Raw genomic sequence first — 17948 nt, 5'->3', positions numbered from 1 at the left:
CAATGTTAAATTGAAATCCAAAAAATTTATTATTGTTGCTCTGTAATAAACAGGCATGCTGCTTAATGAAAAACTCTATTTGTATTATTGGTGAGTTTCTTGCTTCTGAGTCACACATGTGGAAAAAGCTGCTCTATTACTCTTCATAAGCTGGTAGCTGCCATAATGTTAAACTTAGCAAAGGATCATCTTGGTCATATGTGAAGAATATCAGAAGAATAGTTTAAATAGGATAGACAAGAATAGTTTAATATAGGAGGAGATTCTGGTAAGATTAGTAGGAACATGCACAGTGCTTATTGCATTCTTTTTATTTCCCTTTATCCTCAGGGGAAAAAAAGTGTAACAATGAGATATTAACATTTAATATCTTTTCCCTTTTTGGTGAAAGGAGAAAATAATCATCTGTCTTTTCTAATTTTAAGATTAATAAAAGTACACCCAAGTGCAATTATGTAGCTCAAACCTTATTATAAGACATGTTTCTAAGTATACACAGGAAAGAAATGACATTATGGTTGCTTTCCTTAAATCCTACACATAAACTTACATGGAAATTTAGAAATCATTTTGACCACTAGGATGATGTTAAATTTTCTTATTAATTGTGATCATAATTAAATTTAGTGTGAAATGGAAAATGTGTATTAGAACACGTATTTTTAAAGCGGCTTTCTGATTTCTTTAGCAATTACTCTTAGCTATCGGTATACTAGGAAGGTGGAGAAATGCTATTGCAATAAAACCAAATTAACACATTAATTGTCTTTAAATTAAGCTTTGCTCTCTAATAATCTATGGTTCCTTTAACCCCTTTTCCATTTTTCCAGTTTTCATGTCCTGCCCCAAGCATGAATAAGAAACTGAAGCTTGTCCTTCACTTGAAGAAAAAAACCAAAACCCTGCATTTTATGCAGAGATGTTCTAAATAATTTTCTGAATTTATGTGTACCTTTGAGAATCTGATGAATCAAGACACAATCTAGCCATAGCCCCACTCACTGTGTCTTAGGCCGTGTCTGACCAGAAGGGTTGATGAAAACACCTGAAAGCTGTGTGGACCAGCAGTGTTCAAGCCAAGAGAATGGCAGGCAGAGCCAACAGTTTGCAGAGCAAAGCCAGTGGCCCTGTCCAGCCGGGGGACTTGTGGTGTGGGTCAGCTTGAGCTAAGACAACAAAGAGCTTACAGGTTTTTAGAACTGCTTTTCTGGCTGAGCCTGGGCAGGAAATCTAATTTATAACCCTGCTCATCACTGAAGACAGCTTTTAACCTGCCTGACCAGGGAACCTAACCAGAGCATACAGGAAGCTGCAGAGCACATCCAATAGTCCTATGCACAGTGGCACTTGAACAGAGAGCACAGCCCATGGCTTCCCCTATGTGTAGAGCAAAACAGGTGGTCTTACCTGCCCAGGGAATTCAGTGCATACTCAGGCCTGATTCAGGCCCCCAAACAACAAGTTGTATAGGCCAGGACAGGAAAGCTAATTCATAATCCCATCTATTACTAAATAGAGTACCCAGTCCTGACCATCTAGTAAGCTTGACCAGAGAATTCAGGCAACTTCAGAGCCCATCCTATAGCCTCTCTTGGGTAGGAGATCAAACCAGCAGTCCTATCCATCTGTTCTCAGCCAGTGGCATGCTCGCATGCTCCCCAATCCCAATCCTCAAAGCTCAAAGAGTGTCTCGCCCAAAATAGACCCGAATAGCAGAACCTACCTGCTCAAAGACATTTACCAGCAAACACACCCATAAACCCAAACTGAGCTAACTGGTGAAAAACTGTCTCTGCCACAGCAAACCTGTAAAGTATGAAGAGTAACCCCATTCCATTACTCAAATGCACAGATACTCATGTAAGGAATCAAGGATCATGGAAAATCCGGTAAATATGACCACACCAAAGGAAGCTAATAAAGCTCCAATAAGTTACCCTAGATAAATGTAGATCTATGAACTGTCAAAGAATTCAGAATAATCCTCTTAAGGAAGGTTAGTGAACTATAAGAAAACACAGACAGACAACAAAACAAAATTAGGAAAACAATACAGGAACAAAATGATAAGTTTGACAAGGAAATAGCAGCCATCAAAACAAACAAACAAAAACAGGTATCTCAGAGTTGAAAAATACAATAGCTGAACTGAAGAATTCAATAGAGAGTTTCAAAAGTAGACACAGCCATGCACAGGAAAGAATCAGCAACAGAGGACAGGACATTAGAAATTAACCAAAGGAGCAGAAAGAAAAAAGAATGAAAAAAATAAACAGTGAAGGAAGCCTACAGGAATTATGAGGCACAATGAAAAGAAACAATATTCACATTATGGGAAATCGAGAAAGGGACAAAGTATAAAGCGATAATGGCTGAAAACTTCCAAAAGCTGGAAAGAGAAATGGACCCAGATCCATCAGGCTCTCCAGATCAGTGAGTCCCAAAAGATCCCAAATAGATTGAAGCCAAATAGAGCTACACTGAGATATATTATAATTAAATTTTCATAAGTCAAAGACAATGAAAGACTTTTAAGAGCAGTAAGAGAAAAGAGAGAAATTATATACAAGGGAATCTCCATAAGATTCTTGGCAGATATCTCAACAGAAACCTTTCAGACAAGGAGAGAATGGGATGACATATTCAAAATATTGAAAGAAAATAACTGTCAACCAAGAATTCTATACCTGGTGAAGCTGTCCTTCAGAAATGAAGGAGGGATAGAGACTTTTCCGAACCAACAAAAGCTGAGGGAGTTTATTACCACTGGCCCTGCTTTACAAGAAATGCTAAAGGGAGTTCTCTGAGTGGAAGTAAAAGAATGTTAATTAACACCATAAAAACACAAAAAGGTAGCATAAATCTCACTGGTAATGGTAAATATATAGTCATAGTTAGATTCTGCAATATGGTAAGAGTGGTACATACCTCACAACTCTAGTTTAAAAGTTATAAATAAATAAGTAACCCACTTTAAAAATGGGCAAAGGACCTGAATAGACACTTCTCCAAAGAAGATATTTGAGAGGCCAAAAGATACATGAAAAGATGCTCAACATCACCAGTCATTAGGGAAATGCAATTTTAAACCACAATGATAATCACCTTACACCTGTTAGACCATCATCAAAAAGATAAGAGATAACAAATGCTGGCATGGATGTGGTGAAAAGGGAACCCTTGTACACTGTTAGTGGGATTGTAAATTGGTACAGTCACTATGGAAAATACTTTGGAGGATCCTCAAAATATTTTAAAAAATGACCTTATGACCCACCAATTCCACTTCTGGGAATATATTCAAAGATAATGAGAACACTAACTCAGAAAGATATCTACATCCCCATGTTCACAGCAGCATCGTTTACAATAGCCAAGACGTGGAGACAACCTAAGTGTCCATCAATGGATGAACAAATAAAGAAGTTGTGGTATATATACATACAATGGAATTTATTCAAACTTTAAAACTGAGTAAATCTTGTCATTTGTGACAAGATAGATGGACCTGGAAGGTGTTATGCTAAGTGAAATAAGTCAGAGGAAGACAAATACTGTATGATCTCACTTATATATGGAATCTACAAAAAAAAAAAAAAAAAGAAAAAGAAGAAGAAGAAGAAAAGAAAAGGAAAAAAGAAAAAAAAAATAAACTCATAGAAAAAGAGATCAGACTCTTATGGTTATCAGAGGCAGAGGGTGGGTAGAAGAGGAACTGGAGAAAGGTGGTTAGTTATAAGATAAATAAGTACTAGGGATGTAACGTACAACATGATGACTATAGCTAACACTGCTGTATGATATATGTGAAAGTTGTTGAGAGAGGCAATCCTAAGAATTCTCCTTATAAGGAGAAGGGTTTTTATTCTTTTCTTCCTGTTTTTCTTTTAATTGTACCTATATGAGAAGATGGATGTTAGCTGAATCTATTGTGATAATCATTTTACAATATATGTAAATCAAGCCATCATGCTGTACACCTTAAACATATACAGTGATGTACATCAATTATTTCTCAATAAAACTGGGGGTGGGGGAGAAGATGCATGGAGCAACTATCTCTTTTGACTAATAACTGCTCACAGGAAGAGCAAGAATGTTTTGCATGTGACAAGAAGAGTGAACCAAATATTTGTTGACCATAAGGGTTCATTGTTGTAATCATTAGGGCTATCAAACAAATATTTTGATTATCCTTCTTCTGAGAACTTGGGAGGATTGCACTTCTCCACCCACTTTGAAGTTACGTGTGGTCAAGTGATTCATTTTTGCCAATAAAATGTGTTAATTCAAGGCAAAAGAAAAAAGAAAAGAAATATTATGAGGTTCATATGCTGGATGGATGAAAAAAGTCCAAGTTGAGCACATAATGAGAGATGCAAATAAAACATACATTGACTACAGATCTTAGAAATCATTTCAAACATTTGATATTTCAAAATAATTGTATCACGGTTAGCGTGTATATAGAAGAAACTCATTCGGTATCTTATTGATTGACATGACTAAAGTGATGTGTCACTGTTGTATAGTTTACTAGACTATAAAATTATTTTTATCACTTTCTATTTAGAAACATTTTAAGGTTGTATTTGATACATTCAATATTAAAAAGCAAGTGAGAGCTATAATAACCTGAAACAAGATACTAAATAAATTAATGTGGGCAGTGCAGTGTTCTGGAAAGGACACCAAACTCAAAGTCTAGAGACTTGCGTTAATTCTCTATGTAGCTCTTTCCTCTCTAGGCCTCAGATTCTTCTGGCTTTAAAATGGCATAACCCTAAAATGTCTTTCTCTAACTAGATTTCTGATTTGATTATAGTTTGACAAAGGCTAATAGAGTCTCAAAGTTCCTTTAACCCTAGAACTCTAATAATATTTGATTTGGTGAAAATCATCCCTTTTCTTCTAGAGTAGAATGTTTTCTTTCTACTTGACTGTAAGTTCCTCAAAGCCCAGATGAGGTCCTGTTTATCCTTGTGTATTCAACCCTGAGCACAATGACTGTCACAAAGAAGGTGCTCAGTAGGCATTTGTTGAATAAGTAATGTGATTACTGTTATAAAGTCAGTTATTCCTAAGTTATTCATTTTCTGACTTATCTAAGATTAATTTTCCAGTTTGAGGTTCAAGTGCATATATTTATATACAAGGGATAATTGAAAATACTGCTAAAGTAGAGAAATCTCAATAAAGTAAAGTCTTTGTCTTAAGAAATGACAAGGCTTCTCCTAGTGTTTTGTGATCAAAGGAACTGTGGATATAAACTTATCAGCTGATAGACTGAATAACTTATCAATGTAGTCCCAGGAAGCCTTATTTAAGTTTCAGTCAAAAACTCTTTCAAACAGTAATGTAAGTGGCCAAATTTGCAATATCTATAAAAGTGAGGCAGAGGTGAGGTGTTCTGATGTAATAGTTGAAAAAATTCCTACCCTTCTTTTTTAAATATCTTGATTAGTGTCCAGAAAAGTTATGAGCAGCATATTGTCTTTATTTTCCAGAAAGAAAATTACTGATCATACTTTAAAATAAACATGAATCCAGATTGCAGAATATGTTCATTGCTAGAGTCACTATGCAAATGCAGTCATCTTTTTGCTTTTCATCCTTTGCTGGACTGTCCTTTTGGACTAGAATTCCCTAGCATGTGATTTTTGTGTGCATGTCCCCAGGTTCCTTTCATAGCAGTTGTATATACCATTTTCCCATTTTAGAAGTTGGATCACTTTAGGTAGAAAATGTAAGGCAAGCTGGAGGCTCGAGAAGAGACCATTTTGATGTTGTAGGGAAAGGAGTATTTTATAGCTGAAATCATAATAAAAATATAAGGACCATGAGTGCTTTAAAATATTTAAGAAATACAATAGGAGACAGAACTTTCATTAGGCAATGTTGCTGTTGTAGCAGAAACCAAAATGATGATAGCATAAAACAGTGGATAATATTCCTGGGATAAAATCTATGAGGAAAAAAATATCAGATTTAATTAAGATTTTAAGGCCCCTTTTTCATTATTAAGGGTATGTGCCTAATAAGATAATTAATGCCAACCTCAAAAAAGTGATGCAACTGAATTACCATGAGCCAAGAAAACTGGAAGCAAAGAGATAGGATAAGTGTTGACTTTCAATTGACTTATTTATCCAAAATTAATTTATTGCACACCTATTATGTGCAAAGCACCATGCTCTGTGGGGGAATGTGAAATTGCACAGTATTAATAACCTACTACTCTTCTCTTCTTTATAGAAGAGTGTTATCTTTGTCTGGGTCCTGCCAAAATGAGCAGCTCACTTATAAGTGATTACTGTGGAAAGGAATTTCAAGAAAGAGTGGTGGGAGATTGGAACAAGTTAAACAGGGAAGGAGGGAAAGCCAGTCCAAGAATGTGTTACTGAGCTGGTCCCTGCTGTGGGTCACTGGGCTCCATCCTACTGGGGATCCTCTGAGAAGCCAGGTGGAACATATCTCAGAATTGTTTGCCCTGCACACAGCTGGTGGTCATAGCACCAGCTAAAACAAAAAGGTAATGGGACAATGTAAGGCAAGACACAAAAGGTGAGTGAAACATACTTTGCGAATTTATCTCATGAAGATAGAACAGTTATTTATGAAGCCCTTATTAGGAGCAGTCATTATGTTAGCCTCTGGGGAAGAGAAAAAGAGAAGCAAAGAAAGATGAACAAAACATGATCCCTGCCCTTTAGGAACTCAGTCTAGGTGAGGTGGCAAGTCTGTGAGCAAGGTCAGGAGAGAGGAGTTTGAAATGCAAAGGGGTCTCAAGGGAGGAAGAAGTAATGGTTAAAGGGTCAAAGAAGTTATCACAGAGGTAACCCTGGAACTAGGTTCTTAAGGAGAAGGAAAATTATTTCATACAGAGGCTGGAAAATTGGGGGGAAGTGGAAGAGGGTGATGCCAAGTAGAAGAAACAAGGATTGCAGCCCAGGGGGGTAAAGGGTAGAGTGTGTTCAGAGTATTGTGATCTACTTAGAGGACCGTGAGGAATTATACCAATACACGAAGACTGTACCCCAGCACACAGAACAGTACAATGGGCATAGAAGTGCTCAATAAGTATGAATAGGTAATCAAGTATTATTTGTTTAATGAGTGAATTTTCTGATCTGTACCTTTAGAGCTGTGCTTTAAATGGAGCATATTGTTGTTGTGGTTGTTACTGTTTCAAATGTATAGGACTTTGAGGCACACCAGACTTTATTCCAACAACTTGGGTATTTCTTCTTGGACCAAGGTAGGGGCTTCTGTTGGTATGTCTTGTATAAATACTAATGTATCTTAAAAGCTACCATTTAATGAACACTTAAATTAGCACTGTATTCAGCACTTTACCTAGTTGGCTCATTTACCTATCACAACAACACTATGAGGAAGATACTTTTATCCCCTTTGTTCAGCTGGAGAAAACTGAGGCACAGAGGGGCTAAGTTAGTACACGGTGTGCTTGATTGTTATAAATATAGTCTCCATCCATAACTAACAAATTCAAGTAGAAGTCACAGACAAAAGGGATTCTTTAACAGTTCTCTTGGAGGGTGTGTGTGTGTGTGTGTGTGTGTGTGTATTTAACTCTGTATGTTTATGGTATGATGTGTTCAGAGACATCAAAGAATACAAGTTTCTTCTTTTCTCTAAACTAGAACCGACCTTCCTTTGCAACAGTAGTCGATGTTTCCAAATCCTGAATTATTGATTGATGATATTACCTTCCCTATAGTGCTCCTTTCTTTTTCTTGAGCTTTATAATAAAACCTCATTAAACTGCAGAAGTTAAAATAATTCATTTATAGTTCTCTATAATAAATATTTTGACAGTGCCAATCACTTGATTAAATCCTGTGAGTGATACAAAAGTAAATTAAATATCACCATTGTTTTCAAGAAACTTAGACTCTATTGAAGGAGATGAACAACAGAGTGATAAAGTATAAGTAAAAGTAAATGGCTATGGGACAAAAGAGGAACTGGCAGATGAATTCCAACTAGAGTTAGGTGGTAATTCAGTAATTCAATAATACCACATAGGAGTAGAAGCATAGAGATTCAGCATACTTGAGTTCTAGTCTTATTTTTGCCTCTGACTGAAGCACATCATTCAATCTCTACCAGCCTCATCTCCTCATCTACAAAGTGAAGGTTTGCACTAAATGATCCCCAGTATCCCTTAGAGTTCTGACAGGTTCTACCTTTGTGAGCAGGTTGCATTTGAGATGAGCATTGAAAGATGGGTACTATTCCAACATGTAGCGATGCAGAAGCCCATCCCAGATGAAGGCAGAGTGTGAGCAAATCTGCAAATACAGCAAAGGGCTGGGCGTGCCCTGAGAATGGAGAGCCTTCCTGCCTAGTGTGCCTGCTGTGTCAGAGAGCAGCCAGCAATAGGACTGGAAAGGTAACTTTGGGAAAGTTTAAAGAGGGTTTTGAATTCCATACAAAGGCATCTGGATTTTATTAAGGTGTTTTAAATAGCCAGAATATAATGGCAATGATTAGAGAATCATTGAGAATAACTGAGAATGAATCTGGAGCATAACAAGTGGAACAATTTAAGTAAATCAGAACTACAGAGCCAGGTAATCACTGGTCTTTATTGCATTTGAAAAGCTAAGAAAAAAATTGGAAGGTAAATGGAATATTCCAAAAAATGGAAAAAAATAATCTAACCCTATGAAATTCTTTATCCTTAATGCTGAAAGAACAATGTTACAGAATAACAGAAAAGAAGCTGGTTTGGGGTAACCTTCCTAACGCAAAAGATAAAAAGAATAAAATTTAGTAAACAAGATAATTTGATCATTAAAGCTTCAAGTGTAAACACTTATATAAAAACTTAAATAATTTCACACCCACATAGCCACACATATATAATCTTACAAACTCCTTCAACTTGCAAAAATGTTTACCAGTTTGCAATTTCACCCATTTTTACCACACTAGCAATGTCACAGTGATGATACAGCTAATGGCAGTGACTATTAGTGACCTTAAGAACACAGCTGGGTTTCTATTTTTATTTCTGTAAAACCTTCTTTCTTCTGCTAGATGATGCCTTAAAGGGCCAAACTAAGATATATATAGTCAAGGCAATTTGTATTGTATGTTTGTGTATATATTTCACACAACAAAGGCAGCTTTTAAAACACATATACACACTCCCACACACATACACACAAAATATGTAATGACACTTACAAAGAACCCATTTGCAAACCAACCTGGAATGAAAAACTGGACTTCGCCAGAGTTCAAAGAACCATTTCGGGTTATACAAAATTACCTCTGTTGCCAACACACTTCAAAACAGAGCTACTATAGATTCACGTACATCCCTTCTGACTCGCAAAAAATAAAAATATCTAACACATTTAGAAGATACTGATGAATAATACAGACCGAAATTTTTTTTCAATGATTATGAAGGACAGAAAAAAAGGCAGCAGAATTTCTTTCCATTTGGGTGACTGCTTACTTATTCTCTTTCACTCAAATTAGAGGTAATAGTCTTGGAGAGTTTCATCTGGTTATTTGCAGAAAAAAAGTATTTATCTACAAATAGGTAGATTTCGGAATATAGGTAATAACACAGACAAACATATGTTTAAAATTCCTAATGTAGTTTATGCTGAGTAAATAGGATTGTATACCGTGAACTTTGGCAAAATGGCTATTTAGCAAGTAGAAAAGGATTCAAGGATGGTGGTTTGCCAGAGAAATACCTTAGTAGTTACTAAGAACAAGCTGGCAGGGAAATTCCATGAGTCAGAAAGAGAAAGGAATGGTGTGATTTCTCTATCCATTCTGCTCATTGTTTATAACACAAAATGGAGATACTTTTTGTGAAAATTATTGTACATTTTTATGCTTGTGAAGGATCAGTTTGTAAAAAATGTCAGAACTTTCTGAAGATCGGCATTCAGTTTTTGACCAAATGAAAAAGTAAAAATCTAAAATGTTAGGATAAGTATCTAAATACAGATTTTCTATAAACTTAGGCTTCTAATTTGCGAAAAGTGCACTAATGTGCACTTGTTAGCCTGATTCCTTCTAAAAAAGATAAAAAAGAAGACTGGCAGGAATTCGAAGCCAGCTATCCAAGTCTTTCCCTAAATACGAGTGGAGCTAGCTGTGGTAGAGGCTCACAAATTAAGCCTTACTCTGAAGGACTGAGAGCTGCTTGAAAAGTGGACTATACTATGTTTATTTCTCTGTATTTCAGGAAACAATGTATGGCACAATAAAGGTGTGTTGAGTAAAAACAACTGAAAATCTATACATTGGTAGCCCTACCACATGACAGCTATGCTACTCAGGCATTCCTCAATTCCAAGCCTAGGGGAGGAAGAAGATCTTGGAGGGTCAATAGTATAAGAACATGCAGTAATGACACAAACAAAACCCTCCCCCCCGGAAATCACTGTTCCATAGGTGTGGGATGGTTCCTGAGAAGACATGGTTTGTGCTGTGTCTTTAATGCAGTACATCCCATCTTAGGGCATGGACCATTTTATTGCACAAGAAATAGCGCAGAAAGGAATAATAAGATGATGTCACCTGTGCTAAGGCTTGCATGATTCATCCAGACACCATAATCAAAAGTTGTACATGCAGTTGTAAAGCATATCCCATCCTGGTGCTCCTCTCCTCCCCTAATCTCCACCCAGTATTTAGGCAGAATTAAAGGATGCAAAAAATCTGGGTGTGATCTGAGCCTCTGATGTGTTATCCCTGACACCAGCTGATGGTGTTAAGGGGTGGACATTGCTAAAGAGAGGATTAAACTATCTTTCAAGCAAACTCCTCCCACAGTATGTAATGAAACAGAGTTGCACTGTGTTTTGGATTGAATCCATGGTGCATAATTTCTCAGTAGACTAATATACACTCTATTTTGAATCCACGTTAATCACTTTCTTTTATTTGAAATCTAATTTACGTGTAAATAGTTCACTTCCCATTAAGGTATAAGCTTCCTTAGTAAAATGTAAGTTGAGGACAGGTTTTTCTTATGGAAGCAAAGTTAATGTAGCTAAATAACTCTACCTAAGATTGCAACAAGAATCTTAAAAATATGACTCAAAGCTAGTTTAGTTAAAGCTTCAGTAATTTAAGGAAATTGCCTAGGCAAGTAATTGGTATTATACCAAACTAAATATTTCACAGTTACATTTGCTTTTGCCTAAAAATAAAAACTGGAGCAATACAAGGGAAAACTGCCAAGACTGAAAATAATATGCAGCAGCTGTAAGTAATTGGAAGTGATAATCATAATTAGACAAGATGTAAGATATGTATTAAAGCCCAGATTGGATCTTCCTGTTGGCAACGGGGAGAAATCCCAAAGGTCTGGACCCCACACATAGCCCACACACTTCTCCTTCATGCCTGAGAGCCCCTCTGAAACCAAACTTGGCATTGGATCAGCCCTGAAACCACTCCCAAGGCCATGCACCATACTGTTCCTCTTGGGAAGAGACAGAGGAAAAGAAGAAATGGAAGAGGTCATACTCCCTGCTTTCAAGGAGCCTGCAAACCAGAAGAAACTGGCCAGTTATCTAGCAGTAATTGGCATTAAATTAAGGTCCTCTGAAAGAAGCCAAGGTAATGAAGAGAATAAATATTTTTGTAAGATAAAATGGAGGACAGCTTTGTAAGACCAAAGAAACATTGATTTATCCAAGTATAGATCAAGAATGAAGTAAAATAGGCTTGTTCCATGGAAGACATCTCAAGCTAAAGAGAAAGCTCTATGGGGACAGGAGCCATTTCTATTTGGCTCAGTGACTCAGAGAATGCCTCACACATAGCACACACTAAATTTGCTAAATGAATGAGCAAATGAATAGCATTTAGGTAACACTTGAGGGAGTGTTTATCTTGTGTTAAATATTGTACTGGGTACTTTAAATGTATCAGTACATTTAATCTTCATGATCACATTTGAGATACTACCAATCCTCATTTGCAGATGAGGATGCTGAACTAAGCACAGCTAAGAAACGTGCCTAGGTTAGTCTATTTAGAAAGAGGTGGAGCTGGACTTTGAACCAAATCTGGATCTATAGTCCATGTATTATGCACATCATATTTTAAAACTAGAGTGCCTTTAGCTTTACTAGGAAAGTGGGAAGAATAACAACCAGCCTTTTCTGTTCTTTGTTTTAAATTCTGATCTGTAAACCACACCAAAGTAGCCTCCCTGACATACCCCATTTCATTCCTTCTTTCTCTTAAATAAAATGTCAAACTTGAAAGCATCTAACACATTGCTCAAGGGCTGGGTATTCTCATTATCTCTCTCTTAGTTTTAAATCTTCACCCTTTTGTTTTCTTCCTCCTTTCCCTTCCCTTTTCTTTCTCCTTTCTTTCTCAATTTAAATGTCTTCTCCTTTCTTCATTCTTCTCCTCGAAACCAAAGACAATTAAATAGGTAGTAAGAAAGAAACAGAAGTTTCCTCCTTCCACACTTTGCCTTAAGAGTAAGAAATCATAGGAACAACTATTGAAATAGGGTATTTTATCAAAGCGATCATGGATTACACAAATCATATTTAGGAATATTTTCCCACATTCAATTCAAAATACATCTGTTAAACACATTTGATATAAGATACAAATGCACATATGACAAGGAGGAATGTTCCATAATTTCAACATGTTTATAGTCCAGTGGAAGAGAAAGATATATCTTTCTATGTATATATTATACATATATATAATTTATTATAAGTAAAAAATGATATATTTATGAAATCGGGTATAAGCAGGAGACTAACAATTCTTATTAGAGAAATTGGGGGAGCCTCATGGAGGAGGTGGTATTTTAGATCTTTAAGAAGGAATAGGACTTTGATAGGTGGAGAAGGAGAATAGGAAGTAACGCCTTTTAGGCTGAAGGATATAGCATGTGCAAATGACAGGGAATAATGAAAACACTCTATGTGTTTAGAAAATGACTCATGTGACTGGAGCTAACAGTGTGTATGAGTCTGGATAAGTTGACTAGAACCAGATAATAGATGCCCCTGAATGCTGAGCTACACAACTTCGGCTTTCCTCCACAGGCAATGGAAACCCCTGAAGGTTGGGGCTAACGTAGGCTTCTACTCTTGCCTACGCTAGTACAATCTACTGTCCACAGAGTAGTCAAGAGTATATTTTAAAATGTCAGCTAGCCTCCTCTGCATGAAACTGTCTTGTGGCTTCTCATATCACTCAGAAGGAAACCAAACCCTCACTATAGCCCAACTACACCTGTGATCACATGCCCTTTCCCTTCTAATACTACTTAGAATGAGTAGCAGTATGATATTCATAGGCAACTAAAAACATGGCAGGGAACATACAACAGATCTGACCATCCCAGAGACACAGCTGGATGTCTCCAAATTCAGGACCATATGTGGGGGCCCAGGTTCCTCTACACTCCCTGTCTTTTGCTGCAAGAGGATGATGCTACAAAGTTTGATGCATGCTCTTCCCCTATAATCTGCCTCATGATCTTTCTTCCTGGTCCTGCTGAAATGCTGAAGGAAGGTATTCTGACTCTGTACAGGTCTTAGAAGGTAAGAATGAGTCTAAAAGTAGAGAGAGAAGAAAGAATAAAATATGGGTCATGAAAGTATTCTTCTGAAAAAAGAAGTCAAGATATTGTGTCCCCTTATGTGTTTATGGTCATAATATTGGAAATGGATGTGAACTTTATCATCATTCAACAAACACTTAATTGAACACTTACTAAGTACTAGACTCTGTGTTCTGTACCAGTGATAAAATATACATATAATAAATCTTGGCTTGAAGACATTCTTGGTCTAATGGGGAAAGATAGATATGTAAATATGATATTAAATATAATGCCAAATTAATTTGTCATATGGTTTTATAAAGACATTTCACTTTTTAAAGATGATATTTGAATTGAGTCTTAAAGCTAATTTCTAATAGCTAACAGTTATTTTCTTTAATTTAACATTTTCTATAATTTCTTAAATAGCTGATTGGGATTTAACATGCCAAGCAAATCTAAGTGGCCCAAATAGTACTAAGACCCCTAAGCTTTAGTACCATTAGCCTTGTACTCTAAATCACTCAGTTTACAAGTCCCCCCAAAACACATAATAAATATCAGTCAGTGAGATAAACATTACATAATAATAAGATACCTAAGTCAATGGGCTACTATGCTGTAGTTTTTTAAAGTGAGATATATATATGTACTAACGTGTATATCACTGCATTTTGTAAAAAATAATTGTTACTGTGTCTGCTGCCTGGACTACTTACCTGCCATGAGTCCTTGGGGAGCCCTCCCGTGTTCATTCATTATCCTTATAGTAATTATATAAATCCTAATGTTCAATATTTGCCTTTTTATTTATATCTCCAACTAGAATGAAACTTTCCTGAGAGGAGATTGAGTTTTATTTATCTTTGCTTGTGTTCAATTCCCAGGACCAAAAAATGATGCTCGATGTATACTTAAAGATGATACATGATATATGACTTGGCATTAGATATCTGACCTCACATTCCCTTAACTAACTTTGCTCTTTATTTTGGGGCCTACTAATTGTCAATAGCTACTTTACAGTACATTTTCTATAATATTCAATAATTGCAAGTAACAATGCTGCAACAGGCTCCTACTTTATTTTAGGACTAATGGAAGTATTGCATTCACAAACAACTAAAAAATACATCCATTTGAGACATCCATAGAAAAAAATATATACTGTTAATTACAAAGTAATATTTAATTTTTAAATATGATATATATTTGTTATGTCTAAAACAATAGGAGGCTGAGTAGAAGATAAAGGCACATTGGAGAAAAAGATGGCATTTAAGGTATATGATAAAAAGGAATATATATGGAGATATATGAAATTGAGTAACAAAAGGATCATACCCACCTTATTATATATTGTACTTCCAGTATTTAGTACAGTCCCTGGTACCTAGCTTAATAAATATTTGCTGAATGAATGAAAGAAAGCATATGGTAGATTCTCTAGCTTATAGACAAGTGGCTTGCTTCAGAAGAGATTCTGTTTTGTAGGCGAGACATACTCCTTTTAACTCTGACCTATTTATTTATTTAATTGAATTGTTCATTCAACAGATATTTCTTGAATAGCCACTATGTACCAGAACTTGCCAGACATTGTGTCTGGAAACACTAAGATAAATAAAACATGACCTAGGAGAGTTTACAGTCTGGTGAGAGAAATAGATATGTACACAAATATTTGCAATGCAGTATGATAGTTGTATAAAAAGGAATATATATTGTGACCTAATGACACAATAGGGTAATCTGCTCAGCTTGTTGGAGAAAGAGAGGGGATTCAGGAAAGATTGCCCCAAAAATGCATTTTAAAGGATGAGTAAGGAGTTTTGAGAGTCTTTTATACTCTACCCACTTAATGTACTATTTAATGTCATGATATAAAAATGTTATCTTTGCTTTGTGTGCTTGGCTTTTAAGATCTATTTCTTATTTATGAAATCATTTCATGTGCTTTGCTTATTCTTAGTCCTGTATTATTATACCAGTTTTATTGCACTCAATATTCTTAAAAATACAGCAAAAATAACTCTGAAATAGCTGTCACTGAGAAGGTAACAGACCAATTAAATGTTTGTTTATATTAAAAAAAATAAAACATCGTTCTAAGTCTTGAACAAGAGAAAATAATTTAAGGAGTTTTGTGGTTTTACATTAGACTTCTTACATATCAAAACTTGAAAAGCTATCTGTTCAACAATAGACTTATTTTCTTCATCATCTTCTCCTTGTTTAAAACTCATTTGTGATGCAAATAAAAACATCAAATAGTTGATTTTGCTCCATGTTTACTAAAGAGTAGTAGTCTCAGACCTTGAATCTCACTCACATAGAATCAACAATTGTACTGTCAAGAAAACTCCCCACTGGCAGGGGCCAATGCATCTTTCATCTCCTTTAATTTCTTAGAGTTCTAAACAACACAATTTATTCTTCTTTTTTTTTTTTTTTTTTTTTGTATATTTATTTATTTATTTTTGGCTGTGTTGGGTCTTCGGTTCCTGCGAGGGCTTTCTCTAGTTGCGGCAAGCGGGGGCCACTCTTCATCGCGGTGCGGGGACCGCTCTTCATCGCGGTGCGAGGGCCTTTCACTATCGCGGCCCCTCCCGTTGCGGGGCACAGGCTCCAGACGCGCAGGCTCAGTAGTTGTGGCTCACGGGCCCAGCCGCTCCGTGGCATGTGGGATCTTCCCAGACCAGGGCTCGAACCCGTGTCCCCTGCATTGGCAGGCAGATTCTCAACCGCTGCGCCACCAGGGAAGCCCTATTCTTCTTGTAACGTGAAAATATAGTCATTGGTGAAAATTCCATTCAAAACTAGCTGTTGGTAATTCAAACTCAGTGTGACTAAAACAGCTTCTGGATTTATGAATTTGGGGGTGAAACAGTATTTTTTTAATTGCATTATTCATTTCCTAGTAGGAAACAGTGCTTAAAATCCAGGTTTCATTAAGAAGAGGTAGTTAAAAGTATGTTGGTGGAGTTTTTTATTATTACTATTCTTATTCTTATGGTAAATGAGAATCAGTCTCAAGCAAAGCTGAGCATGCCTGTGACGGTTTCTGTAACACAATATAATTCACGTTCAAAGAGGCAACTGTCCTCTGTGAAACGAAGTGGAATCCATTCAGTAGACTCCCACAGTATCCCAAGCTTGGTGAATCTCTAGGTGAAACCTCTCAGTGAAAATTCAACGTGACTGTTAGCCAAGTTCCCACAGGAGCTTCTCTATGTATAAAACTGTGATCTTTCCAATGTATGAATGTAATCATACAATTCAACAGCTCCAAATTCTTCAAAATCTCCTTCAGTCTAAAAAGCTAAACTTTTTTCCATTACAGTCAAGGTCATTCTATCTGCCTACAGTTCCATTTCAATTCTCTCCACTCCAGGCCTCAAACTTCACAGTCCAGCAAGACTAACCTACTTTTAGATCCTAGAATACATGCCGTGCTCTCTCCTTTCCTCATGCCTTTGAATATAGTGTTTTCCCTACCCAAATGATGGTCTCCTTTGGCAAAACTCTCTGTTAAATCATCCTTCCCTTGCCCAGGCAGATTTAAATACAGTTTTCTGTGTCACTGCAGTTTGCACATGCAATTCTAATGTTCCTAGGATTGGAAAAGATATTAGAAGAGAAAATCTCTTTGTTTTTCCAGCATTTTGTATAGTATTTGGCCAATAAAAAAGATCCAAAAAGATATGCATGTATATATGTATGATATCACTTAGATGTGGAATCTAAAAAAAGCAGAACTTGTAAAAACAGAGAGTAGAATAGTGGTTACCAGAGGCTGGGAGCTGGGAAAACTGGGGAGATTGTTGTTTAAGTGTACAAACACAATCAGTAGATAAATAAGTTCTGGAAAGCTAATGCACAGCATAGTGATTATAGACAACATTACTGTATTATAACCTTCAAAGTTGCTAAGAGACTAGATCTTAATTGTTCCCACCACAGAAAAGAAATGATAATTATGTGACATGGTAGAGGTATTAGCTACCGTTATGGTAGTAATCACATTGCAATATATAAATGTATCAAATCAACACTGTCGTACACCTTAGACTAAAACAATGTTATAAGTCAATTATATCTCAATAAAAATTTAAAATATATACTAAATGAATATTGTCCACTAATGCAAATATTTACAATGAATGTAAGAGGAATAATAATGTTAGCTGATATTTGTTGAATACTTAGTGTGCGTCCAGCCCAGTGCAATGTGCTACATGTGCTTCATCTCCAATTCTCACTGCAGCCTTGCCAGGTGGATTATATTATTTCTATTTTGCCCTTGAGAAAAGTGAAGCTCAGAGAGGTTAGTCGAATAGGCCACATGTTGTCATACAGC

General features: G+C 36.2%; 1 protein-coding gene across 1 annotated transcript in view; it reads left to right on the top strand.

The window, feature by feature from the left end:
* Nucleotides 1-17948, top strand: part of NEGR1 (neuronal growth regulator 1) — an 897928-nt gene that overhangs the window by 879544 nt on the left and 436 nt on the right. The gene's annotated exons all lie outside the window — the stretch shown is intronic.

This window comes from Eschrichtius robustus, chromosome 3 (genome assembly GCF_028021215.1).
Source record: "Eschrichtius robustus isolate mEscRob2 chromosome 3, mEscRob2.pri, whole genome shotgun sequence".
Taxonomy (NCBI): Eukaryota; Metazoa; Chordata; class Mammalia; order Artiodactyla; family Eschrichtiidae; genus Eschrichtius; species Eschrichtius robustus.
Note: the sequence above shows the minus strand (reverse complement) of the source record. Positions and strands in the feature narration are given on the sequence as shown.